Source organism: Hydractinia symbiolongicarpus, chromosome 9, assembly GCF_029227915.1.
Source record: "Hydractinia symbiolongicarpus strain clone_291-10 chromosome 9, HSymV2.1, whole genome shotgun sequence".
NCBI lineage: Eukaryota > Metazoa > Cnidaria > Hydrozoa > Anthoathecata > Hydractiniidae > Hydractinia > Hydractinia symbiolongicarpus.
Genome location: NC_079883.1, coordinates 8,850,483 through 8,876,289, shown reverse-complemented (window position 1 = coordinate 8,876,289; position 25,807 = coordinate 8,850,483). Strand labels below are relative to the sequence as shown.

General features: G+C 40.7%; 14 non-coding genes across 14 annotated transcripts; 4 read left to right on the top strand and 10 right to left on the bottom strand.

Annotated features, from left to right (window-relative positions):
• Positions 1-198: 198 nt before the first annotated feature.
• Positions 199-363, bottom strand: LOC130659785 (U1 spliceosomal RNA). The gene has a single exon (XR_008986990.1). It is a non-coding gene; the product is annotated as a U1 spliceosomal RNA (small nuclear RNA).
• A 185-nt stretch (positions 364-548) lies between these two features.
• Positions 549-740, bottom strand: LOC130660838 (U2 spliceosomal RNA). Its single transcript, XR_008988035.1, has one exon. It is a non-coding gene; the product is annotated as a U2 spliceosomal RNA (small nuclear RNA).
• Positions 741-5,603: 4,863 nt separating this feature from the next.
• LOC130661333 (5S ribosomal RNA) lies at positions 5,604-5,722 on the top strand. The gene has a single exon (XR_008988525.1). It is a non-coding gene; the product is annotated as a 5S ribosomal RNA (ribosomal RNA).
• Positions 5,723-6,050: 328 nt separating this feature from the next.
• LOC130659784 (U1 spliceosomal RNA) lies at positions 6,051-6,215 on the bottom strand. Its single transcript, XR_008986989.1, has one exon. It is a non-coding gene; the product is annotated as a U1 spliceosomal RNA (small nuclear RNA).
• A 185-nt stretch (positions 6,216-6,400) lies between these two features.
• LOC130660837 (U2 spliceosomal RNA) lies at positions 6,401-6,592 on the bottom strand. The gene has a single exon (XR_008988034.1). It is a non-coding gene; the product is annotated as a U2 spliceosomal RNA (small nuclear RNA).
• Positions 6,593-11,460: 4,868 nt separating this feature from the next.
• LOC130661321 (5S ribosomal RNA) lies at positions 11,461-11,579 on the top strand. Its single transcript, XR_008988513.1, has one exon. It is a non-coding gene; the product is annotated as a 5S ribosomal RNA (ribosomal RNA).
• A 328-nt stretch (positions 11,580-11,907) lies between these two features.
• On the bottom strand, positions 11,908-12,072 carry LOC130659783 (U1 spliceosomal RNA). The gene has a single exon (XR_008986988.1). It is a non-coding gene; the product is annotated as a U1 spliceosomal RNA (small nuclear RNA).
• A 185-nt stretch (positions 12,073-12,257) lies between these two features.
• LOC130660836 (U2 spliceosomal RNA) lies at positions 12,258-12,449 on the bottom strand. The gene has a single exon (XR_008988033.1). It is a non-coding gene; the product is annotated as a U2 spliceosomal RNA (small nuclear RNA).
• A 4,863-nt stretch (positions 12,450-17,312) lies between these two features.
• LOC130661309 (5S ribosomal RNA) lies at positions 17,313-17,431 on the top strand. Its single transcript, XR_008988501.1, has one exon. It is a non-coding gene; the product is annotated as a 5S ribosomal RNA (ribosomal RNA).
• Positions 17,432-17,759: 328 nt separating this feature from the next.
• Positions 17,760-17,924, bottom strand: LOC130659782 (U1 spliceosomal RNA). The gene has a single exon (XR_008986987.1). It is a non-coding gene; the product is annotated as a U1 spliceosomal RNA (small nuclear RNA).
• Positions 17,925-18,109: 185 nt separating this feature from the next.
• On the bottom strand, positions 18,110-18,301 carry LOC130660835 (U2 spliceosomal RNA). Its single transcript, XR_008988032.1, has one exon. It is a non-coding gene; the product is annotated as a U2 spliceosomal RNA (small nuclear RNA).
• Positions 18,302-23,164: 4,863 nt separating this feature from the next.
• On the top strand, positions 23,165-23,283 carry LOC130661295 (5S ribosomal RNA). The gene has a single exon (XR_008988488.1). It is a non-coding gene; the product is annotated as a 5S ribosomal RNA (ribosomal RNA).
• Positions 23,284-23,607: 324 nt separating this feature from the next.
• LOC130660418 (U1 spliceosomal RNA) lies at positions 23,608-23,772 on the bottom strand. Its single transcript, XR_008987618.1, has one exon. It is a non-coding gene; the product is annotated as a U1 spliceosomal RNA (small nuclear RNA).
• A 186-nt stretch (positions 23,773-23,958) lies between these two features.
• Positions 23,959-24,148, bottom strand: LOC130661493 (U2 spliceosomal RNA). Its single transcript, XR_008988685.1, has one exon. It is a non-coding gene; the product is annotated as a U2 spliceosomal RNA (small nuclear RNA).
• Between the last annotated feature and the right edge of the window lie 1,659 nt (positions 24,149-25,807).

Genomic DNA, 25,807 nt, shown 5'->3' with positions numbered 1-25,807 from the left:
ATGCATACAAACTCGATCTATTGCCGATCATCCAATAACCCTGACGGAATGGCAAATAAAATAAAATTCCGCCGCCTTCCGAGGACTTATATCGCAATCACGTTTCGTAACAGCCAAGCGAGGTTTTACCTTAGCGTTTAAGTCACCACCGACATTTGGCCGCGCAACTTTTCTAAGCTCATTCATTTTGACTTAAGGAGGGGGCGAGCGCGGACGCAGGCCCCCACTACCAGAAATTGTACGGTCGAGTTACTGACGTTTGCAGTAATCGCAGAGGTCAGCCCAAGCGTAGTGCAATGCAAGAGCCTCACTCTGGAAGAAAACCCTCATTGATCAGTCTTTACTTCCCCGTCAGGTAAGTATGAGTTGGAACTGCACCGTAGCATGAGGGTACCCTTCAAAGTTTGTTAATGCTTGTGGCTTGAGTGTGTTATAAACTGCCGTGTCGCGGGGCATAGGCTGTATTCTCCCCCAGTGTACGCGTTTTGTTCCCGCCGTAGACTATGCAGAGTGCCGTCGGAAAGAGGACTGCTATTATTCTTTTATTGCTTATGTGGGCCGCCATCGGTAATAGTGCAACACCAAGGCAACCCGTGGTCACGGCGTGAATGAATCCACCTCCATGACCCAAGGCCAAAAATCAGATTAATATACTGACCATTCAGAGAATGGCCTACCAGATATTAAACTGATAAGAACAGATACTACACTTGATCTTAGCCATTAGGCCGAGAAGCGATAAAGAACAAGCGTTGCCATGATAGGCATCGTCCACACACCGTAACTGCTTGTGGAGCATGTCACGTTACTGTAAAGCTTACAACTGTCACCGCGTACGGATGGACGGCGACATAGTAAAAATCACGGCTGTTGATTTAGCCGTAGGATGGAGAGCGACTGTAGCGAGTGGATGGTAACTTACATGAATGCTAACAAAGGCGACGATACTAAGTGCGTGATATTACTTTCCAATATGTCTGCGTACATTCCGTTTATCAACGCATTACGCCAGAACGTGCGCGCGCGTTACACAGTAGACCATGCAGCCGAAATGCGACAGTGCGACCCTGCCAGGAGTCGAACCTGGAATCCCCTGATTCGTAGTCAGATGCCTTATCCATTGGGCCACAGGGCCATGCTTATGACTTCGCCCCATCGTCATTTTGGCTTGCGCATTCGTTTTACTTACGACAGAATTCTTCGTGTTTGTAGCCATGAAAGAAAGGGACTTCTGTGAGTGAATTTTTTTACTGTGGTCTAATAAAAAAGTCGAAACGCAGTGCCCAATATATGAATTGCTCCTAATAGCCGGAAACAGGCCGTGTCGATGATGTAGGCCGACATACGCAACGCAAACCAAAGAACGCTTTATGAAAATCCTAACACGAGCGCGGAAGAAGCCCAAATTAACAGACTAGATGTAATGCTGAAGACCTCAAACTCCAGCAGCTTCTCTTGCAGACTATTGCGTCGTACTACAAATAAAAATTAACATGCTTTCGCATAGTCGCGGCACCCAAAACGGACATTATACGATGTACAGAAACACACATTTCTGTTTTCGCGCCAAATCAATTCCCGGGAGTGGTACTTTTACGTCCGCATACTTCGCACCGTCTTAAATTATATCTCATTTACACGGTAATGTTTAGTATACTTCTACTGTGATAACAAGCATCGTTTATCGTTGGATTGTTGTAAGAAAACATTAAAAATGAGTGAAGCAGCTTCTCCAAAGAAAATCGCACCCAAGAAGAAACCTGCTGCAAAGAAGACAGCTGATCACCCTAAATATGTGGACATGATCAAGGCTGCTATCGCTACCCTAAAGGAACGCGGTGGTTCATCTCGCCAAGCTATTACAAAATATATTCATGCAAATTACAAAGTTGCTGAAAACTCAGATCATCATCTGAAAATGGCTCTTAAACGAGGAGTAACATCAGGCGATTTGATTCAAACTAAAGGCACTGGTGCTTCTGGATCATTCAAGCTAGGTCAGGTAAAAAAAGAAAAACCTAAGAAAAAGGCCGCAGCAAAAAAGCCAACGGCAAAGAAGCCTACTGCAAAGAAAAGTACACCAAAAAAGAAGCCAGCAAAGAAGAGCACGCCAAAGAAAGCAGCAAAGAAGCCTGCCACAAAGAAAGCCTCGGCTAAGAAACCAGCAGCTAAGAAACCCACAAAGAAGCCTGTTGCTAAAAAACCTGCAGCAAAGAAGGTCAAAAAGACTCCCAAAAAGGCAGCAAAGAAGACCGCAAAAAAATAATTTGTGTGTATCTGGCTATTACATTAACAAACGGCTATTTTTATAGCCACACATTTACAAAAAAACATTATCTTGGTACAAAGTTAAACTTGTTTAAGTCACTTAAACAGTTAAAAAAGAGTAAATTTAAGATTAGATTCCCTAAGTTTAAGTATTTTCGTTTTTAAATTTCTTATTTTCTTGCTTTTACTTTTCTTGCCCTTCATATTTTTAACATTGTCAAACTTTATGTAGCATAAAATTTTTATGTAGCATAAAATTTAAACAGAAAGCAGGACAAAGTTTGATATAAAAAGCTAGCCGTAATATTTTTTATGGATGTGTGGCTATAAAAATAGCCGTTTTTTGTTTGGTAAGATGCTTAGGCACGTTCCCCACGAATTCTTCTTGCCAACTGGATGTCTTTAGGCATGATTGTAACTCGTTTTGCGTGAATGGCACACAAGTTAGTATCCTCGAACAAGCCAACAAGGTACGCTTCAGAAGCCTCTTGCAGAGCCATAACGGCTGTGCTCTGGAATCGCAGATCTGTTTTGAAGTCCTGAGCAATTTCTCGCACAAGACGCTGGAAAGGCAACTTGCGGATCAAGAGCTCGGTTGACTTCTGGTATCTTCTGATTTCTCTGAGAGCAACTGTACCAGGTCTGTAACGATGTGGTTTTTTCACTCCTCCAGTAGCTGGTGCGCTTTTCCTCGCAGCTTTAGTGGCGAGTTGTTTTCGTGGAGCCTTTCCTCCAGTAGATTTACGTGCAGTTTGCTTTGTACGAGCCATATTTTAAGAAGTCGATGTAGTACGGATACACAAGACGGTCTAAAATGCACTATCGCGCCAAAGTTTTATTTCTCATATTGATTGACAGCTAAGGTTCAAAACAAACCATTTGATTGGTGCTAAGAAAGTAATTTCTGATTGGCTGCATAATGACATTACGCTCATTACTTTAACATTTTTATAAAATCTGTGTTTTTTGGCTACGGGAAAACGGCTGTATCTTCTGATACACAAAAGCTTTTGACTTTTTTTTTTTTTAGTAAGTAGCAGAAGGTTTGGCGAATTCCAACGATGCCAAATTTATTGCCTTACTGAAACATTAAGACCACGAATTTTTAAAAAAACTACAGTTTTACTTAAAAAAATGTACAAAATGTTCGGAACATTTTGTAATGACGCAACTCTATTGGTTAATTAGGGTGTTTCCACGAGCAGTAGGTAATTTTATGGCCTCTTTTTAAAGCTGTCTGAATTCTGTTAACTCAAACGTTGTTTTTGTACTCGTTCTGTACGCAACTATATCAATATGTCTGGACGCGGAAAAGGAGGTAAAGGATTGGGAAAAGGAGGTGCTAAACGTCACCGAAAAATTCTTCGTGATAACATTCAGGGAATCACAAAACCTGCTATTCGGCGTCTTGCTCGACGAGGTGGTGTCAAACGTATCTCTGGCCTTATCTATGAGGAAACCAGAGGTGTACTGAAGGTTTTCTTAGAGAATGTTATTCGTGATGCTGTAACCTACACAGAGCACGCTAAACGCAAGACCGTTACCGCTATGGATGTTGTTTATGCCTTAAAACGTCAAGGAAGAACTCTTTACGGATTCGGAGGTTAAGCGTTGTCATTGCTCAACAAAAACGGCTATTTTTATAGCCACAAATCTTTTAAAACATTACTTTGTGCACGCTTCCAAATTACACAATGTGTAAAGTCTTGTCACAGTTACATTTATTGCTATACGATACTATGTCATATATGACACAAAAAAAATTTAGAAATACTTTGTAGGGTTAATTTGCCTGGGAGTGTTTCCGTGAAAAGCTGGGTTAAGTTAAATGTAAGCAATAACATGGATCAATGTACTTGTCTTTTCTGCAAGTACAGCTAATAATACGTATGAAAAGTGAAGCTAATCCACACACACATGGGGAAGTATTTTAAATGTAGGCTAGTGTTCTTAAGCACATTATTTAGAAGTTTTATTAACTTCGGTTAACTTGTAGTGACGCCAAGTAAATGTTTTTTTAAAGATGTGTGGTCTTAAAAAAGACCGTTTGTGTTTGGTAGACGTTGGTTTACTTGCTGCTTGTGTATTTTGTGACGGCTTTTGTTCCTTCACTGACTGCGTGTTTTGCAAGTTCTCCAGGCAAGAGAAGACGTACTGCGGTTTGAATTTCACGAGAAGAGATGGTCGACTTTTTGTTTTGAAGAGCCAAACGCGAAGCTTCGGAAGCAATGCGCTCAAAGATGTCGTTGACAAATGAGTTCATGATGCTCATAGCTTTGCTTGAAACTCCGACATCTGGGTGAACTTGTTTCAAAACATTGTAGATGTAAATAGCATAACTTTCCTTTCTCTTTCTCTTGCGTTTCTTTTCACCAGTTCCACCAATCTTTCCTCCTTTTTTGCCGGCTCTTTTTTCACCTTTCTTGGCTACTTTAGGTGCCTGTTTTCCTCCTTTAGCTGCTGCGTCAGACATGGTTAAAAATTTTTGCTACTTAACTTGTAAATAAGCATTAAACTGCAAGTCAAAACTTTTTGTTTATAAGTAAAAAAATCGGATCGAATTCGATCCGAAAACGCCGATACGCAATTTAATTGGTTAAAAAAAAAATCTTTTGTTTAATACTTAATTATGATTGGTTAAAAAAACATGATTTCGATCCTATTTTTATGATGAAAAAACGAGTAAAGTTTATTTCGTTAACACTTACGTTAAATATTCGTACGTTTTTGTATTAACTTACAAATCAAATCGCAGTTATGTCTGGACGTGGAAAAGGTGGAAAAGCTAAGGCTAAAGCCAAGACAAGATCCTCAAGAGCTGGACTTCAATTTCCAGTCGGTAGAGTGCATAGATTCCTTCGTAGAGGGCACTATGCTAACCGAATTGGATCTGGAGCACCAGTTTACTTAGCAGCCGTCTTGGAATATTTATCTGCTGAGATATTGGAGTTGGCTGGTAACGCAGCAAGAGACAACAAAAAAGCTAGGATTATTCCAAGACATTTACAATTGGCTGTTCGTAATGATGAAGAATTAAACAAACTTTTGAGCGGTGTAACCATTGCAGCTGGTGGTGTTTTGCCAAACATTCAAGCTGTCTTACTCCCAAAGAAGAACGACAAAGGACAGAAGAAGTAAACCGCTACACTCAGAAAACAACGGCTATTTTTATAGCCACACATCTTTAAAAAAACATTGTTTTTTTCACAAAACTATAACCTTAAAGTCTAATAGATAATCCATGCATACGCCTTGTCCTAAGTAACTCAAAGAAATTAAATAAAAAAATTTGATCACAACGTCAAAATAAATTGCACGTATTTGCACCTACTAATGTCTACGGCCATACCACGATGAACACACCCGTTCTCGTCTGATCACGGAAGTTAAGCATCGTCGGGCCGGGATAGTACTTGGATGGGGGACCGCCTGGGAACTCCCGGTGTCGTAGGCTTTTCATTTTCATTTGCTGTGATATATTTCTTGTTATAACAATTAAGGAACGTGGCGGTTGTTGAAAGTGTTTCCTATGACATTTTCCTACGACATTTTCAGGTGATAGTACGAGAAAAAAGAGCTTTCAAATGCATACAAACTCGATCTATTGCCGATCATCCAATAACCCTGACGGAATGGCAAATAAAATAAAATTCCGCCGCCTTCCGAGGACTTATATCGCAATCACGTTTCGTAACAGCCAAGCGAGGTTTTACCTTAGCGTTTAAGTCACCACCGACATTTGGCCGCGCAACTTTTCTAAGCTCATTCATTTTGACTTAAGGAGGGGGCGAGCGCGGACGCAGGCCCCCACTACCAGAAATTGTACGGTCGAGTTACTGACGTTTGCAGTAATCGCAGAGGTCAGCCCAAGCGTAGTGCAATGCAAGAGCCTCACTCTGGAAGAAAACCCTCATTGATCAGTCTTTACTTCCCCGTCAGGTAAGTATGAGTTGGAACTGCACCGTAGCATGAGGGTACCCTTCAAAGTTTGTTAATGCTTGTGGCTTGAGTGTGTTATAAACTGCCGTGTCGCGGGGCATAGGCTGTATTCTCCCCCAGTGTACGCGTTTTGTTCCCGCCGTAGACTATGCAGAGTGCCGTCGGAAAGAGGACTGCTATTATTCTTTTATTGCTTATGTGGGCCGCCATCGGTAATAGTGCAACACCAAGGCAACCCGTGGTCACGGCGTGAATGAATCCACCTCCATGACCCAAGGCCAAAAATCAGATTAATATACTGACCATTCAGAGAATGGCCTACCAGATATTAAACTGATAAGAACAGATACTACACTTGATCTTAGCCATTAGGCCGAGAAGCGATAAAGAACAAGCGTTGCCATGATAGGCATCGTCCACACACCGTAACTGCTTGTGGAGCATGTCACGTTACTGTAAAGCTTACAACTGTCACCGCGTACGGATGGACGGCGACATAGTAAAAATCACGGCTGTTGATTTAGCCGTAGGATGGAGAGCGACTGTAGCGAGTGGATGGTAACTTACATGAATGCTAACAAAGGCGACGATACTAAGTGCGTGATATTACTTTCCAATATGTCTGCGTACATTCCGTTTATCAACGCATTACGCCAGAACGTGCGCGCGCGTTACACAGTAGACCATGCAGCCGAAATGCGACAGTGCGACCCTGCCAGGAGTCGAACCTGGAATCCCCTGATTCGTAGTCAGATGCCTTATCCATTGGGCCACAGGGCCATGCTTATGACTTCGCCCCATCGTCATTTTGGCTTGCGCATTCGTTTTACTTACGACAGAATTCTTCGTGTTTGTAGCCATGAAAGAAAGGGACTTCTGTGAGTGAATTTTTTTACTGTGGTCTAATAAAAAAGTCGAAACGCAGTGCCCAATATATGAATTGCTCCTAATAGCCGGAAACAGGCCGTGTCGATGATGTAGGCCGACATACGCAACGCAAACCAAAGAACGCTTTATGAAAATCCTAACACGAGCGCGGAAGAAGCCCAAATTAACAGACTAGATGTAATGCTGAAGACCTCAAACTCCAGCAGCTTCTCTTGCAGACTATTGCGTCGTACTACAAATAAAAATTAACATGCTTTCGCATAGTCGCGGCACCCAAAACGGACATTATACGATGTACAGAAACACACATTTCTGTTTTCGCGCCAAATCAATTCCCGGGAGTGGTACTTTTACGTCCGCATACTTCGCACCGTCTTAAATTATATCTCATTTACACGGTAATGTTTAGTATACTTCTACTGTGATAACAAGCATCGTTTATCGTTGGATTGTTGTAAGAAAACATTAAAAATGAGTGAAGCAGCTTCTCCAAAGAAAATCGCACCCAAGAAGAAACCTGCTGCAAAGAAGACAGCTGATCACCCTAAATATGTGGACATGATCAAGGCTGCTATCGCTACCCTAAAGGAACGCGGTGGTTCATCTCGCCAAGCTATTACAAAATATATTCATGCAAATTACAAAGTTGCTGAAAACTCAGATCATCATCTGAAAATGGCTCTTAAACGAGGAGTAACATCAGGCGATTTGATTCAAACTAAAGGCACTGGTGCTTCTGGATCATTCAAGCTAGGTCAGGTAAAAAAAGAAAAACCTAAGAAAAAGGCCGCAGCAAAAAAGCCAACGGCAAAGAAGCCTACTGCAAAGAAAAGTACACCAAAAAAGAAGCCAGCAAAGAAGAGCACGCCAAAGAAAGCAGCAAAGAAGCCTGCCACAAAGAAAGCCTCGGCTAAGAAACCAGCAGCTAAGAAACCCACAAAGAAGCCTGTTGCTAAAAAACCTGCAGCAAAGAAGGTCAAAAAGACTCCCAAAAAGGCAGCAAAGAAGACCGCAAAAAAATAATTTGTGTGTATCTGGCTATTACATTAACAAACGGCTATTTTTATAGCCACACATTTACAAAAAAACATTATCTTGGTACAAAGTTAAACTTGTTTAAGTCACTTAAACAGTTAAAAAAGAGTAAATTTAAGATTAGATTCCCTAAGTTTAAGTATTTTCGTTTTTAAATTTCTTATTTTCTTGCTTTTACTTTTCTTGCCCTTCATATTTTTAACATTGTCAAACTTTATGTAGCATAAAATTTTTATGTAGCATAAAATTTAAACAGAAAGCAGGACAAAGTTTGATATAAAAAGCTAGCCGTAATATTTTTTATGGATGTGTGGCTATAAAAATAGCCGTTTTTTGTTTGGTAAGATGCTTAGGCACGTTCCCCACGAATTCTTCTTGCCAACTGGATGTCTTTAGGCATGATTGTAACTCGTTTTGCGTGAATGGCACACAAGTTAGTATCCTCGAACAAGCCAACAAGGTACGCTTCAGAAGCCTCTTGCAGAGCCATAACGGCTGTGCTCTGGAATCGCAGATCTGTTTTGAAGTCCTGAGCAATTTCTCGCACAAGACGCTGGAAAGGCAACTTGCGGATCAAGAGCTCGGTTGACTTCTGGTATCTTCTGATTTCTCTGAGAGCAACTGTACCAGGTCTGTAACGATGTGGTTTTTTCACTCCTCCAGTAGCTGGTGCGCTTTTCCTCGCAGCTTTAGTGGCGAGTTGTTTTCGTGGAGCCTTTCCTCCAGTAGATTTACGTGCAGTTTGCTTTGTACGAGCCATATTTTAAGAAGTCGATGTAGTACGGATACACAAGACGGTCTAAAATGCACTATCGCGCCAAAGTTTTATTTCTCATATTGATTGACAGCTAAGGTTCAAAACAAACCATTTGATTGGTGCTAAGAAAGTAATTTCTGATTGGCTGCATAATGACATTACGCTCATTACTTTAACATTTTTATAAAATCTGTGTTTTTTGGCTACGGGAAAACGGCTGTATCTTCTGATACACAAAAGCTTTTGACTTTTTTTTTTTTTAGTAAGTAGCAGAAGGTTTGGCGAATTCCAACGATGCCAAATTTATTGCCTTACTGAAACATTAAGACCACGAATTTTTAAAAAAACTACAGTTTTACTTAAAAAAATGTACAAAATGTTCGGAACATTTTGTAATGACGCAACTCTATTGGTTAATTAGGGTGTTTCCACGAGCAGTAGGTAATTTTATGGCCTCTTTTTAAAGCTGTCTGAATTCTGTTAACTCAAACGTTGTTTTTGTACTCGTTCTGTACGCAACTATATCATATCAATATGTCTGGACGCGGAAAAGGAGGTAAAGGATTGGGAAAAGGAGGTGCTAAACGTCACCGAAAAATTCTTCGTGATAACATTCAGGGAATCACAAAACCTGCTATTCGGCGTCTTGCTCGACGAGGTGGTGTCAAACGTATCTCTGGCCTTATCTATGAGGAAACCAGAGGTGTACTGAAGGTTTTCTTAGAGAATGTTATTCGTGATGCTGTAACCTACACAGAGCACGCTAAACGCAAGACCGTTACCGCTATGGATGTTGTTTATGCCTTAAAACGTCAAGGAAGAACTCTTTACGGATTCGGAGGTTAAGCGTTGTCATTGCTCAACAAAAACGGCTATTTTTATAGCCACAAATCTTTTAAAACATTACTTTGTGCACGCTTCCAAATTACACAATGTGTAAAGTCTTGTCACAGTTACATTTATTGCTATACGATACTATGTCATATATGACACAAAAAAAATTTAGAAATACTTTGTAGGGTTAATTTGCCTGGGAGTGTTTCCGTGAAAAGCTGGGTTAAGTTAAATGTAAGCAATAACATGGATCAATGTACTTGTCTTTTCTGCAAGTACAGCTAATAATACGTATGAAAAGTGAAGCTAATCCACACACACATGGGGAAGTATTTTAAATGTAGGCTAGTGTTCTTAAGCACATTATTTAGAAGTTTTATTAACTTCGGTTAACTTGTAGTGACGCCAAGTAAATGTTTTTTTAAAGATGTGTGGTCTTAAAAAAGACCGTTTGTGTTTGGTAGACGTTGGTTTACTTGCTGCTTGTGTATTTTGTGACGGCTTTTGTTCCTTCACTGACTGCGTGTTTTGCAAGTTCTCCAGGCAAGAGAAGACGTACTGCGGTTTGAATTTCACGAGAAGAGATGGTCGACTTTTTGTTTTGAAGAGCCAAACGCGAAGCTTCGGAAGCAATGCGCTCAAAGATGTCGTTGACAAATGAGTTCATGATGCTCATAGCTTTGCTTGAAACTCCGACATCTGGGTGAACTTGTTTCAAAACATTGTAGATGTAAATAGCATAACTTTCCTTTCTCTTTCTCTTGCGTTTCTTTTCACCAGTTCCACCAATCTTTCCTCCTTTTTTGCCGGCTCTTTTTTCACCTTTCTTGGCTACTTTAGGTGCCTGTTTTCCTCCTTTAGCTGCTGCGTCAGACATGGTTAAAAATTTTTGCTACTTAACTTGTAAATAAGCATTAAACTGCAAGTCAAAACTTTTTGTTTATAAGTAAAAAAATCGGATCGAATTCGATCCGAAAACGCCGATACGCAATTTAATTGGTTAAAAAAAAAATCTTTTGTTTAATACTTAATTATGATTGGTTAAAAAAACATGATTTCGATCCTATTTTTATGATGAAAAAACGAGTAAAGTTTATTTCGTTAACACTTACGTTAAATATTCGTACGTTTTTGTATTAACTTACAAATCAAATCGCAGTTATGTCTGGACGTGGAAAAGGTGGAAAAGCTAAGGCTAAAGCCAAGACAAGATCCTCAAGAGCTGGACTTCAATTTCCAGTCGGTAGAGTGCATAGATTCCTTCGTAGAGGGCACTATGCTAACCGAATTGGATCTGGAGCACCAGTTTACTTAGCAGCCGTCTTGGAATATTTATCTGCTGAGATATTGGAGTTGGCTGGTAACGCAGCAAGAGACAACAAAAAAGCTAGGATTATTCCAAGACATTTACAATTGGCTGTTCGTAATGATGAAGAATTAAACAAACTTTTGAGCGGTGTAACCATTGCAGCTGGTGGTGTTTTGCCAAACATTCAAGCTGTCTTACTCCCAAAGAAGAACGACAAAGGACAGAAGAAGTAAACCGCTACACTCAGAAAACAACGGCTATTTTTATAGCCACACATCTTTAAAAAAACATTGTTTTTTTCACAAAACTATAACCTTAAAGTCTAATAGATAATCCATGCATACGCCTTGTCCTAAGTAACTCAAAGAAATTAAATAAAAAAATTTGATCACAACGTCAAAATAAATTGCACGTATTTGCACCTACTAATGTCTACGGCCATACCACGATGAACACACCCGTTCTCGTCTGATCACGGAAGTTAAGCATCGTCGGGCCGGGATAGTACTTGGATGGGGGACCGCCTGGGAACTCCCGGTGTCGTAGGCTTTTCATTTTCATTTGCTGTGATATATTTCTTGTTATAACAATTAAGGAACGTGGCGGTTGTTGAAAGTGTTTCCTATGACATTTTCCTACGACATTTTCAGGTGATAGTACGAGAAAAAAGAGCTTTCAAATGCATACAAACTCGATCTATTGCCGATCATCCAATAACCCTGACGGAATGGCAAATAAAATAAAATTCCGCCGCCTTCCGAGGACTTATATCGCAATCACGTTTCGTAACAGCCAAGCGAGGTTTTACCTTAGCGTTTAAGTCACCACCGACATTTGGCCGCGCAACTTTTCTAAGCTCATTCATTTTGACTTAAGGAGGGGGCGAGCGCGGACGCAGGCCCCCACTACCAGAAATTGTACGGTCGAGTTACTGACGTTTGCAGTAATCGCAGAGGTCAGCCCAAGCGTAGTGCAATGCAAGAGCCTCACTCTGGAAGAAAACCCTCATTGATCAGTCTTTACTTCCCCGTCAGGTAAGTATGAGTTGGAACTGCACCGTAGCATGAGGGTACCCTTCAAAGTTTGTTAATGCTTGTGGCTTGAGTGTGTTATAAACTGCCGTGTCGCGGGGCATAGGCTGTATTCTCCCCCAGTGTACGCGTTTTGTTCCCGCCGTAGACTATGCAGAGTGCCGTCGGAAAGAGGACTGCTATTATTCTTTTATTGCTTATGTGGGCCGCCATCGGTAATAGTGCAACACCAAGGCAACCCGTGGTCACGGCGTGAATGAATCCACCTCCATGACCCAAGGCCAAAAATCAGATTAATATACTGACCATTCAGAGAATGGCCTACCAGATATTAAACTGATAAGAACAGATACTACACTTGATCTTAGCCATTAGGCCGAGAAGCGATAAAGAACAAGCGTTGCCATGATAGGCATCGTCCACACACCGTAACTGCTTGTGGAGCATGTCACGTTACTGTAAAGCTTACAACTGTCACCGCGTACGGATGGACGGCGACATAGTAAAAATCACGGCTGTTGATTTAGCCGTAGGATGGAGAGCGACTGTAGCGAGTGGATGGTAACTTACATGAATGCTAACAAAGGCGACGATACTAAGTGCGTGATATTACTTTCCAATATGTCTGCGTACATTCCGTTTATCAACGCATTACGCCAGAACGTGCGCGCGCGTTACACAGTAGACCATGCAGCCGAAATGCGACAGTGCGACCCTGCCAGGAGTCGAACCTGGAATCCCCTGATTCGTAGTCAGATGCCTTATCCATTGGGCCACAGGGCCATGCTTATGACTTCGCCCCATCGTCATTTTGGCTTGCGCATTCGTTTTACTTACGACAGAATTCTTCGTGTTTGTAGCCATGAAAGAAAGGGACTTCTGTGAGTGAATTTTTTTACTGTGGTCTAATAAAAAAGTCGAAACGCAGTGCCCAATATATGAATTGCTCCTAATAGCCGGAAACAGGCCGTGTCGATGATGTAGGCCGACATACGCAACGCAAACCAAAGAACGCTTTATGAAAATCCTAACACGAGCGCGGAAGAAGCCCAAATTAACAGACTAGATGTAATGCTGAAGACCTCAAACTCCAGCAGCTTCTCTTGCAGACTATTGCGTCGTACTACAAATAAAAATTAACATGCTTTCGCATAGTCGCGGCACCCAAAACGGACATTATACGATGTACAGAAACACACATTTCTGTTTTCGCGCCAAATCAATTCCCGGGAGTGGTACTTTTACGTCCGCATACTTCGCACCGTCTTAAATTATATCTCATTTACACGGTAATGTTTAGTATACTTCTACTGTGATAACAAGCATCGTTTATCGTTGGATTGTTGTAAGAAAACATTAAAAATGAGTGAAGCAGCTTCTCCAAAGAAAATCGCACCCAAGAAGAAACCTGCTGCAAAGAAGACAGCTGATCACCCTAAATATGTGGACATGATCAAGGCTGCTATCGCTACCCTAAAGGAACGCGGTGGTTCATCTCGCCAAGCTATTACAAAATATATTCATGCAAATTACAAAGTTGCTGAAAACTCAGATCATCATCTGAAAATGGCTCTTAAACGAGGAGTAACATCAGGCGATTTGATTCAAACTAAAGGCACTGGTGCTTCTGGATCATTCAAGCTAGGTCAGGTAAAAAAAGAAAAACCTAAGAAAAAGGCCGCAGCAAAAAAGCCAACGGCAAAGAAGCCTACTGCAAAGAAAAGTACACCAAAAAAGAAGCCAGCAAAGAAGAGCACGCCAAAGAAAGCAGCAAAGAAGCCTGCCACAAAGAAAGCCTCGGCTAAGAAACCAGCAGCTAAGAAACCCACAAAGAAGCCTGTTGCTAAAAAACCTGCAGCAAAGAAGGTCAAAAAGACTCCCAAAAAGGCAGCAAAGAAGACCGCAAAAAAATAATTTGTGTGTATCTGGCTATTACATTAACAAACGGCTATTTTTATAGCCACACATTTACAAAAAAACATTATCTTGGTACAAAGTTAAACTTGTTTAAGTCACTTAAACAGTTAAAAAAGAGTAAATTTAAGATTAGATTCCCTAAGTTTAAGTATTTTCGTTTTTAAATTTCTTATTTTCTTGCTTTTACTTTTCTTGCCCTTCATATTTTTAACATTGTCAAACTTTATGTAGCATAAAATTTTTATGTAGCATAAAATTTAAACAGAAAGCAGGACAAAGTTTGATATAAAAAGCTAGCCGTAATATTTTTTATGGATGTGTGGCTATAAAAATAGCCGTTTTTTGTTTGGTAAGATGCTTAGGCACGTTCCCCACGAATTCTTCTTGCCAACTGGATGTCTTTAGGCATGATTGTAACTCGTTTTGCGTGAATGGCACACAAGTTAGTATCCTCGAACAAGCCAACAAGGTACGCTTCAGAAGCCTCTTGCAGAGCCATAACGGCTGTGCTCTGGAATCGCAGATCTGTTTTGAAGTCCTGAGCAATTTCTCGCACAAGACGCTGGAAAGGCAACTTGCGGATCAAGAGCTCGGTTGACTTCTGGTATCTTCTGATTTCTCTGAGAGCAACTGTACCAGGTCTGTAACGATGTGGTTTTTTCACTCCTCCAGTAGCTGGTGCGCTTTTCCTCGCAGCTTTAGTGGCGAGTTGTTTTCGTGGAGCCTTTCCTCCAGTAGATTTACGTGCAGTTTGCTTTGTACGAGCCATATTTTAAGAAGTCGATGTAGTACGGATACACAAGACGGTCTAAAATGCACTATCGCGCCAAAGTTTTATTTCTCATATTGATTGACAGCTAAGGTTCAAAACAAACCATTTGATTGGTGCTAAGAAAGTAATTTCTGATTGGCTGCATAATGACATTACGCTCATTACTTTAACATTTTTATAAAATCTGTGTTTTTTGGCTACGGGAAAACGGCTGTATCTTCTGATACACAAAAGCTTTTGACTTTTTTTTTTTTTAGTAAGTAGCAGAAGGTTTGGCGAATTCCAACGATGCCAAATTTATTGCCTTACTGAAACATTAAGACCACGAATTTTTAAAAAAACTACAGTTTTACTTAAAAAAATGTACAAAATGTTCGGAACATTTTGTAATGACGCAACTCTATTGGTTAATTAGGGTGTTTCCACGAGCAGTAGGTAATTTTATGGCCTCTTTTTAAAGCTGTCTGAATTCTGTTAACTCAAACGTTGTTTTTGTACTCGTTCTGTACGCAACTATATCAATATGTCTGGACGCGGAAAAGGAGGTAAAGGATTGGGAAAAGGAGGTGCTAAACGTCACCGAAAAATTCTTCGTGATAACATTCAGGGAATCACAAAACCTGCTATTCGGCGTCTTGCTCGACGAGGTGGTGTCAAACGTATCTCTGGCCTTATCTATGAGGAAACCAGAGGTGTACTGAAGGTTTTCTTAGAGAATGTTATTCGTGATGCTGTAACCTACACAGAGCACGCTAAACGCAAGACCGTTACCGCTATGGATGTTGTTTATGCCTTAAAACGTCAAGGAAGAACTCTTTACGGATTCGGAGGTTAAGCGTTGTCATTGCTCAACAAAAACGGCTATTTTTATAGCCACAAATCTTTTAAAACATTACTTTGTGCACGCTTCCAAATTACACAATGTGTAAAGTCTTGTCACAGTTACATTTATTGCTATACGATACTATGTCATATATGACACAAAAAAAATTTAGAAATACTTTGTAGGGTTAATTTGCCTGGGAGTGTTTCCGTGAAAAGCTGGGTTAAGTTAAATGTAAGCAATAACATGGATCAATGTACTTGTCTTTTCTGCAAGTACAGCTAATAATACGTATGAAAAGTGAAGCTAATCCACACACACATGGGGAAGTATTTTAAATGTAGGCTAGTGTTCTTAAGCACATTATTTAGAAGTTTTATTAACTTCGGTTAACTTGTAGTGACGCCAAGTAAATGTTTTTTTAAAGATGTGTGGTCTTAAAAAAGACCGTTTGTGTTTGGTAGACGTTGGTTTACTTGCTGCTTGTGTATTTTGTGACGGCTTTTGTTCCTTCACTGACTGCGTGTTTTGCAAGTTCTCCAGGCAAGAGAAGACGTACTGCGGTTTGAATTTCACGAGAAGAGATGGTCGACTTTTTGTTTTGAAGAGCCAAACGCGAAGCTTCGGAAGCAATGCGCTCAAAGATGTCGTTGACAAATGAGTTCATGATGCTCATAGCTTTGCTTGAAACTCCGACATCTGGGTGAACTTGTTTCAAAACATTGTAGATGTAAATAGCATAACTTTCCTTTCTCTTTCTCTTGCGTTTCTTTTCACCAGTTCCACCAATCTTTCCTCCTTTTTTGCCGGCTCTTTTTTCACCTTTCTTGGCTACTTTAGGTGCCTGTTTTCCTCCTTTAGCTGCTGCGTCAGACATGGTTAAAAATTTTTGCTACTTAACTTGTAAATAAGCATTAAACTGCAAGTCAAAACTTTTTGTTTATAAGTAAAAAAATCGGATCGAATTCGATCCGAAAACGCCGATACGCAATTTAATTGGTTAAAAAAAAAATCTTTTGTTTAATACTTAATTATGATTGGTTAAAAAAACATGATTTCGATCCTATTTTTATGATGAAAAAACGAGTAAAGTTTATTTCGTTAACACTTACGTTAAATATTCGTACGTTTTTGTATTAACTTACAAATCAAATCGCAGTTATGTCTGGACGTGGAAAAGGTGGAAAAGCTAAGGCTAAAGCCAAGACAAGATCCTCAAGAGCTGGACTTCAATTTCCAGTCGGTAGAGTGCATAGATTCCTTCGTAGAGGGCACTATGCTAACCGAATTGGATCTGGAGCACCAGTTTACTTAGCAGCCGTCTTGGAATATTTATCTGCTGAGATATTGGAGTTGGCTGGTAACGCAGCAAGAGACAACAAAAAAGCTAGGATTATTCCAAGACATTTACAATTGGCTGTTCGTAATGATGAAGAATTAAACAAACTTTTGAGCGGTGTAACCATTGCAGCTGGTGGTGTTTTGCCAAACATTCAAGCTGTCTTACTCCCAAAGAAGAACGACAAAGGACAGAAGAAGTAAACCGCTACACTCAGAAAACAACGGCTATTTTTATAGCCACACATCTTTAAAAAAACATTGTTTTTTTCACAAAACTATAACCTTAAAGTCTAATAGATAATCCATGCATACGCCTTGTCCTAAGTAACTCAAAGAAATTAAATAAAAAAATTTGATCACAACGTCAAAATAAATTGCACGTATTTGCACCTACTAATGTCTACGGCCATACCACGATGAACACACCCGTTCTCGTCTGATCACGGAAGTTAAGCATCGTCGGGCCGGGATAGTACTTGGATGGGGGACCGCCTGGGAACTCCCGGTGTCGTAGGCTTTTCATTTTCATTTGCTGTGATATATTTCTTGTTATAACAATTAAGGAACGTGGCGGTTGTTGAAAGTGTTTCCTATGACATTTTCCTACGACATTTTCAGGTGATAGTACGAGAAAAAAGAGCTTTCAAATGCATACAAACTCGATCTATTGCCGATCATCCAATAACCCTGACGGAATGGCAAATAAAATAAAATTCCGCCGCCTTCCGAGGACTTATATCGCAATCACGTTTCGTAACAGCCAAGCGAGGTTTTACCTTAGCGTTTAAGTCACCACCGACATTTGGCCGCGCAACTTTTCTAAGCTCATTCATTTTGACTTAAGGAGGGGGCGAGCGCGGACGCAGGCCCCCACTACCAGAAATTGTACGGTCGAGTTACTGACGTTTGCAGTAATCGCAGAGGTCAGCCCAAGCGTAGTGCAATGCAAGAGCCTCACTCTGGAAGAAAACCCTCATTGATCAGTCTTTACTTCCCCGTCAGGTAAGTATGAGTTGGAACTGCACCGTAGCATGAGGGTACCCTTCAAAGTTTGTTAATGCTTGTGGCTTGAGTGTGTTATAAACTGCCGTGTCGCGGGGCATAGGCTGTATTCTCCCCCAGTGTACGCGTTTTGTTCCCGCCGTAGACTATGCAGAGTGCCGTCGGAAAGAGGACTGCTATTATTCTTTTATTGCTTATGTGGGCCGCCATCGGTAATAGTGCAACACCAAGGCAACCCGTGGTCACGGCGTGAATGAATCCACCTCCATGACCCAAGGCCAAAAATCAGATTAATATACTGACCATTCAGAGAATGGCCTACCAGATATTAAACTGATAAGAACAGATACTACACTTGATCTTAGCCATTAGGCCGAGAAGCGATAAAGAACAAGCGTTGCCATGATAGGCATCGTCCACACACCGTAACTGCTTGTGGAGCATGTCACGTTACTGTAAAGCTTACAACTGTCACCGCGTACGGATGGACGGCGACATAGTAAAAATCACGGCTGTTGATTTAGCCGTAGGATGGAGAGCGACTGTAGCGAGTGGATGGTAACTTACATGAATGCTAACAAAGGCGACGATACTAAGTGCGTGATATTACTTTCCAATATGTCTGCGTACATTCCGTTTATCAACGCATTACGCCAGAACGTGCGCGCGCGTTACACAGTAGACCATGCAGCCGAAATGCGACAGTGCGACCCTGCCAGGAGTCGAACCTGGAATCCCCTGATTCGTAGTCAGATGCCTTATCCATTGGGCCACAGGGCCATGCTTATGACTTCGCCCCATCGTCATTTTGGCTTGCGCATTCGTTTTACTTACGACAGAATTCTTCGTGTTTGTAGCCATGAAAGAAAGGGACTTCTGTGAGTGAATTTTTTTACTGTGGTCTAATAAAAAAGTCGAAACGCAGTGCCCAATATATGAATTGCTCCTAATAGCCGGAAACAGGCCGTGTCGATGATGTAGGCCGACATACGCAACGCAAACCAAAGAACGCTTTATGAAAATCCTAACACGAGCGCGGAAGAAGCCCAAATTAACAGACTAGATGTAATGCTGAAGACCTCAAACTCCAGCAGCTTCTCTTGCAGACTATTGCGTCGTACTACAAATAAAAATTAACATGCTTTCGCATAGTCGCGGCACCCAAAACGGACATTATACGATGTACAGAAACACACATTTCTGTTTTCGCGCCAAATCAATTCCCGGGAGTGGTACTTTTACGTCCGCATACTTCGCACCGTCTTAAATTATATCTCATTTACACGGTAATGTTTAGTATACTTCTACTGTGATAACAAGCATCGTTTATCGTTGGATTGTTGTAAGAAAACATTAAAAATGAGTGAAGCAGCTTCTCCAAAGAAAATCGCACCCAAGAAGAAACCTGCTGCAAAGAAGACAGCTGATCACCCTAAATATGTGGACATGATCAAGGCTGCTATCGCTACCCTAAAGGAACGCGGTGGTTCATCTCGCCAAGCTATTACAAAATATATTCATGCAAATTACAAAGTTGCTGAAAACTCAGATCATCATCTGAAAATGGCTCTTAAACGAGGAGTAACATCAGGCGATTTGATTCAAACTAAAGGCACTGGTGCTTCTGGATCATTCAAGCTAGGTCAGGTAAAAAAAGAAAAACCTAAGAAAAAGGCCGCAGCAAAAAAGCCAACGGCAAAGAAGCCTACTGCAAAGAAAAGTACACCAAAAAAGAAGCCAGCAAAGAAGAGCACGCCAAAGAAAGCAGCAAAGAAGCCTGCCACAAAGAAAGCCTCGGCTAAGAAACCAGCAGCTAAGAAACCCACAAAGAAGCCTGTTGCTAAAAAACCTGCAGCAAAGAAGGTCAAAAAGACTCCCAAAAAGGCAGCAAAGAAGACCGCAAAAAAATAATTTGTGTGTATCTGGCTATTACATTAACAAACGGCTATTTTTATAGCCACACATTTACAAAAAAACATTATCTTGGTACAAAGTTAAACTTGTTTAAGTCACTTAAACAGTTAAAAAAGAGTAAATTTAAGATTAGATTCCCTAAGTTTAAGTATTTTCGTTTTTAAATTTCTTATTTTCTTGCTTTTACTTTTCTTGCCCTTCATATTTTTAACATTGTCAAACTTTATGTAGCATAAAATTTTTATGTAGCATAAAATTTAAACAGAAAGCAGGACAAAGTTTGATATAAAAAGCTAGCCGTAATATTTTTTATGGATGTGTGGCTATAAAAATAGCCGTTTTTTGTTTGGTAAGATGCTTAGGCACGTTCCCCACGAATTCTTCTTGCCAACTGGATGTCTTTAGGCATGATTGTAACTCGTTTTGCGTGAATGGCACACAAGTTAGTATCCTCGAACAAGCCAACAAGGTACGCTTCAGAAGCCTCTTGCAGAGCCATAACGGCTGTGCTCTGGAATCGCAGATCTGTTTTGAAGTCCTGAGCAATTTCTCGCACAAGACGCTGGAAAGGCAACTTGCGGATCAAGAGCTCGGTTGACTTCTGGTATCTTCTGATTTCTCTGAGAGCAACTGTACCAGGTCTGTAACGATGTGGTTTTTTCACTCCTCCAGTAGCTGGTGCGCTTTTCCTCGCAGCTTTAGTGGCGAGTTGTTTTCGTGGAGCCTTTCCTCCAGTAGATTTACGTGCAGTTTGCTTTGTACGAGCCATATTTTAAGAAGTCGATGTAGTACGGATACACAAGACGGTCTAAAATGCACTATCGCGCCAAAGTTTTATTTCTCATATTGATTGACAGCTAAGGTTCAAAACAAACCATTTGATTGGTGCTAAGAAAGTAATTTCTGATTGGCTGCATAATGACATTACGCTCATTACTTTAACATTTTTATAAAATCTGTGTTTTTTGGCTACGGGAAAACGGCTGTATCTTCTGATACACAAAAGCTTTTGACTTTTTTTTTTTTTAGTAAGTAGCAGAAGGTTTGGCGAATTCCAACGATGCCAAATTTATTGCCTTACTGAAACATTAAGACCACGAATTTTTAAAAAAACTACAGTTTTACTTAAAAAAATGTACAAAATGTTCGGAACATTTTGTAATGACGCAACTCTATTGGTTAATTAGGGTGTTTCCACGAGCAGTAGGTAATTTTATGGCCTCTTTTTAAAGCTGTCTGAATTCTGTTAACTCAAACGTTGTTTTTGTACTCGTTCTGTACGCAACTATATCAATATGTCTGGACGCGGAAAAGGAGGTAAAGGATTGGGAAAAGGAGGTGCTAAACGTCACCGAAAAATTCTTCGTGATAACATTCAGGGAATCACAAAACCTGCTATTCGGCGTCTTGCTCGACGAGGTGGTGTCAAACGTATCTCTGGCCTTATCTATGAGGAAACCAGAGGTGTACTGAAGGTTTTCTTAGAGAATGTTATTCGTGATGCTGTAACCTACACAGAGCACGCTAAACGCAAGACCGTTACCGCTATGGATGTTGTTTATGCCTTAAAACGTCAAGGAAGAACTCTTTACGGATTCGGAGGTTAAGCGTTGTCATTGCTCAACAAAAACGGCTATTTTTATAGCCACAAATCTTTTAAAACATTACTTTGTGCACGCTTCCAAATTACACAATGTGTAAAGTCTTGTCACAGTTACATTTATTGCTATACGATACTATGTCATATATGACACAAAAAAAATTTAGAAATACTTTGTAGGGTTAATTTGCCTGGGAGTGTTTCCGTGAAAAGCTGGGTTAAGTTAAATGTAAGCAATAACATGGATCAATGTACTTGTCTTTTCTGCAAGTACAGCTAATAATACGTATGAAAAGTGAAGCTAATCCACACACACATGGGGAAGTATTTTAAATGTAGGCTAGTGTTCTTAAGCACATTATTTAGAAGTTTTATTAACTTCGGTTAACTTGTAGTGACGCCAAGTAAATGTTTTTTTAAAGATGTGTGGTCTTAAAAAAGACCGTTTGTGTTTGGTAGACGTTGGTTTACTTGCTGCTTGTGTATTTTGTGACGGCTTTTGTTCCTTCACTGACTGCGTGTTTTGCAAGTTCTCCAGGCAAGAGAAGACGTACTGCGGTTTGAATTTCACGAGAAGAGATGGTCGACTTTTTGTTTTGAAGAGCCAAACGCGAAGCTTCGGAAGCAATGCGCTCAAAGATGTCGTTGACAAATGAGTTCATGATGCTCATAGCTTTGCTTGAAACTCCGACATCTGGGTGAACTTGTTTCAAAACATTGTAGATGTAAATAGCATAACTTTCCTTTCTCTTTCTCTTGCGTTTCTTTTCACCAGTTCCACCAATCTTTCCTCCTTTTTTGCCGGCTCTTTTTTCACCTTTCTTGGCTACTTTAGGTGCCTGTTTTCCTCCTTTAGCTGCTGCGTCAGACATGGTTAAAAATTTTTGCTACTTAACTTGTAAATAAGCATTAAACTGCAAGTCAAAACTTTTTGTTTATAAGTAAAAAAATCGGATCGAATTCGATCCGAAAACGCCGATACGCAATTTAATTGGTTAAAAAAAAAATCTTTTGTTTAATACTTAATTATGATTGGTTAAAAAAACATGATTTCGATCCTATTTTTATGATGAAAAAACGAGTAAAGTTTATTTCGTTAACACTTACGTTAAATATTCGTACGTTTTTGTATTAACTTACAAATCAAATCGCAGTTATGTCTGGACGTGGAAAAGGTGGAAAAGCTAAGGCTAAAGCCAAGACAAGATCCTCAAGAGCTGGACTTCAATTTCCAGTCGGTAGAGTGCATAGATTCCTTCGTAGAGGGCACTATGCTAACCGAATTGGATCTGGAGCACCAGTTTACTTAGCAGCCGTCTTGGAATATTTATCTGCTGAGATATTGGAGTTGGCTGGTAACGCAGCAAGAGACAACAAAAAAGCTAGGATTATTCCAAGACATTTACAATTGGCTGTTCGTAATGATGAAGAATTAAACAAACTTTTGAGCGGTGTAACCATTGCAGCTGGTGGTGTTTTGCCAAACATTCAAGCTGTCTTACTCCCAAAGAAGAACGACAAAGGACAGAAGAAGTAAACCGCTACACTCAGAAAACAACGGCTATTTTTATAGCCACACATCTTTAAAAAAACATTGTTTTTTTCACAAAACTATAACCTTAAAGTCTAATAGATAATCCATGCATACGCCTTGTCCTAAGTAACTCAAAGAAATTAAATAAAAAAATTTGATCACAACGTCAAAATAAATTGCACGTATTTGCACCTACTAATGTCTACGGCCATACCACGATGAACACACCCGTTCTCGTCTGATCACGGAAGTTAAGCATCGTCGGGCCGGGATAGTACTTGGATGGGGGACCGCCTGGGAACTCCCGGTGTCGTAGGCTTTTCATTTTCATTTGCTGTGATATATTTCTTGTTATAACAATTAAGGAACGTGGCGTTGTGAAAGTGTTTCCTATGACATTTTCCTACGACATTTTCAGGTGATAGTACGAGAAAAAAGAGCTTTCAAATGCATACAAACTCGATCTATTGCCGATCATCCAATAACCCTGACGGAATGGCAAATAAAATAAAATTCCGCCGCCTTCCGAGGACTTATATCGCAATCACGTTTCGTAACAGCCAAGCGAGGTTTTACCTTAGCGTTTAAGTCACCACCGACATTTGCCGCGCAACTTTTCTAAGCTCATTCATTTTGACTTAAGGAGGGGCGAGCGCGGACGCAGGCCCCCACTACCAGAAATTGTACGGTCGAGTTACTGACGTTTGCAGTAATCGCAGAGGTCAGCCCAAGCGTAGTGCAATGCAAGAGCCTCACTCTGGAAGAAAACCCTCATTGATCAGTCTTTACTTCCCCGTCAGGTAAGTATGAGTTGGAACTGCACCGTAGCATGAGGGTACCCTTCAAAGTTTGTTAATGCTTGTGGCTTGAGTGTGTTATAAACTGCCGTGTCGCGGGGCATAGGCTGTATTCTCCCCCAGTGTACGCGTTTTGTTCCCGCCGTAGACTATGCAGAGTGCCGTCGGAAAGAGGACTGCTATTATTCTTTTATTGCTTATGTGGGCCGCCATCGGTAATAGTGCAACACCAAGGCAACCGTGGTCACGGCGTGAATGAATCCACCTCCATGACCCAAGGCCAAAAATCAGATTAATATACTGACCATTCAGAGAATGGCCTACCAGATATTAAACTGATAAGAACAGATACTACACTTGATCTTAGCCATTAGGCCGAGAAGCGATAAAGAACAAGCGTTGCCATGATAGGCATCGTCCACACACCGTAACTGCTTGTGGAGCATGTCACGTTACTGTAAAGCTTACAACTGTCACCGCGTACGGATGGACGGCGACATAGTAAAAATCACGGCTGTTGATTTAGCCGTAGGATGGAGAGCGACTGTAGCGAGTGGATGGTAACTTACATGAATGCTAACAAAGGCGACGATACTAAGTGCGTGATATTACTTTCCAATATGTCTGCGTACATTCCGTTTATCAACGCATTACGCCAGAACGTGCGCGCGCGTTACACAGTAGACCATGCAGCCGAAATGCGACAGTGCGACCCTGCCAGGAGTCGAACCTGGAATCCCCTGATTCGTAGTCAGATGCCTTATCCATTGGGCCACAGGGCCATGCTTATGACTTCGCCCCATCGTCATTTTGGCTTGCGCATTCGTTTTACTTACGACAGAATTCTTCGTGTTTGTAGCCATGAAAGAAAGGGACTTCTGTGAGTGAATTTTTTTACTGTGGTCTAATAAAAAAGTCGAAACGCAGTGCCCAATATATGAATTGCTCCTAATAGCCGGAAACAGGCCGTGTCGATGATGTAGGCCGACATACGCAACGCAAACCAAAGAACGCTTTATGAAAATCCTAACACGAGCGCGGAAGAAGCCCAAATTAACAGACTAGATGTAATGCTGAAGACCTCAAACTCCAGCAGCTTCTCTTGCAGACTATTGCGTCGTACTACAAATAAAAATTAACATGCTTTCGCATAGTCGCGGCACCCAAAACGGACATTATACGATGTACAGAAACACACATTTCTGTTTTCGCGCCAAATCAATTCCCGGAGTGGTACTTTTACGTCCGCATACTTCGCACCGTCTTAAATTATATCTCATTTACACGGTAATGTTTAGTATACTTCTACTGTGATAACAAGCATCGTTTATCGTTGGATTGTTGTAAGAAAACATTAAAAATGAGTGAAGCAGCTTCTCCAAAGAAAATCGCACCCAAGAAGAAACCTGCTGCAAAGAAGACAGCTGATCACCCTAAATATGTGGACATGATCAAGGCTGCTATCGCTACCCTAAAGGAACGCGGTGGTTCATCTCGCAAGCTATTACAAAATATATTCATGCAAATTACAAAGTTGCTGAAAACTCAGATCATCATCTGAAAATGGCTCTTAAACGAGGAGTAACATCAGGCGATTTGATTCAAACTAAAGGCACTGGTGCTTCTGGATCATTCAAGCTAGGTCAGGTAAAAAAAGAAAACCTAAGAAAAAGGCCGCAGCAAAAAAGCCAACGGCAAAGAAGCCTACTGCAAAGAAAAGTACACCAAAAAAGAAGCCAGCAAAGAAGAGCACGCCAAAGAAAGCAGCAAAGAAGCCTGCCACAAAGAAAGCCTCGGCTAAGAAACCAGCAGCTAAGAAACCCACAAAGAAGCCTGTTGCTAAAAACCTGCAGCAAAGAAGGTCAAAAAGACTCCCAAAAAGGCAGCAAAGAAGACCGCAAAAAATAATTTGTGTGTATCTGGCTATTACATTAACAAACGGCTATTTTATAGCCACACATTTACAAAAAAACATTATCTTGGTACAAAGTTAAACTTGTTTAAGTCACTTAAACAGTTAAAAAAGAGTAAATTTAAGATTAGATT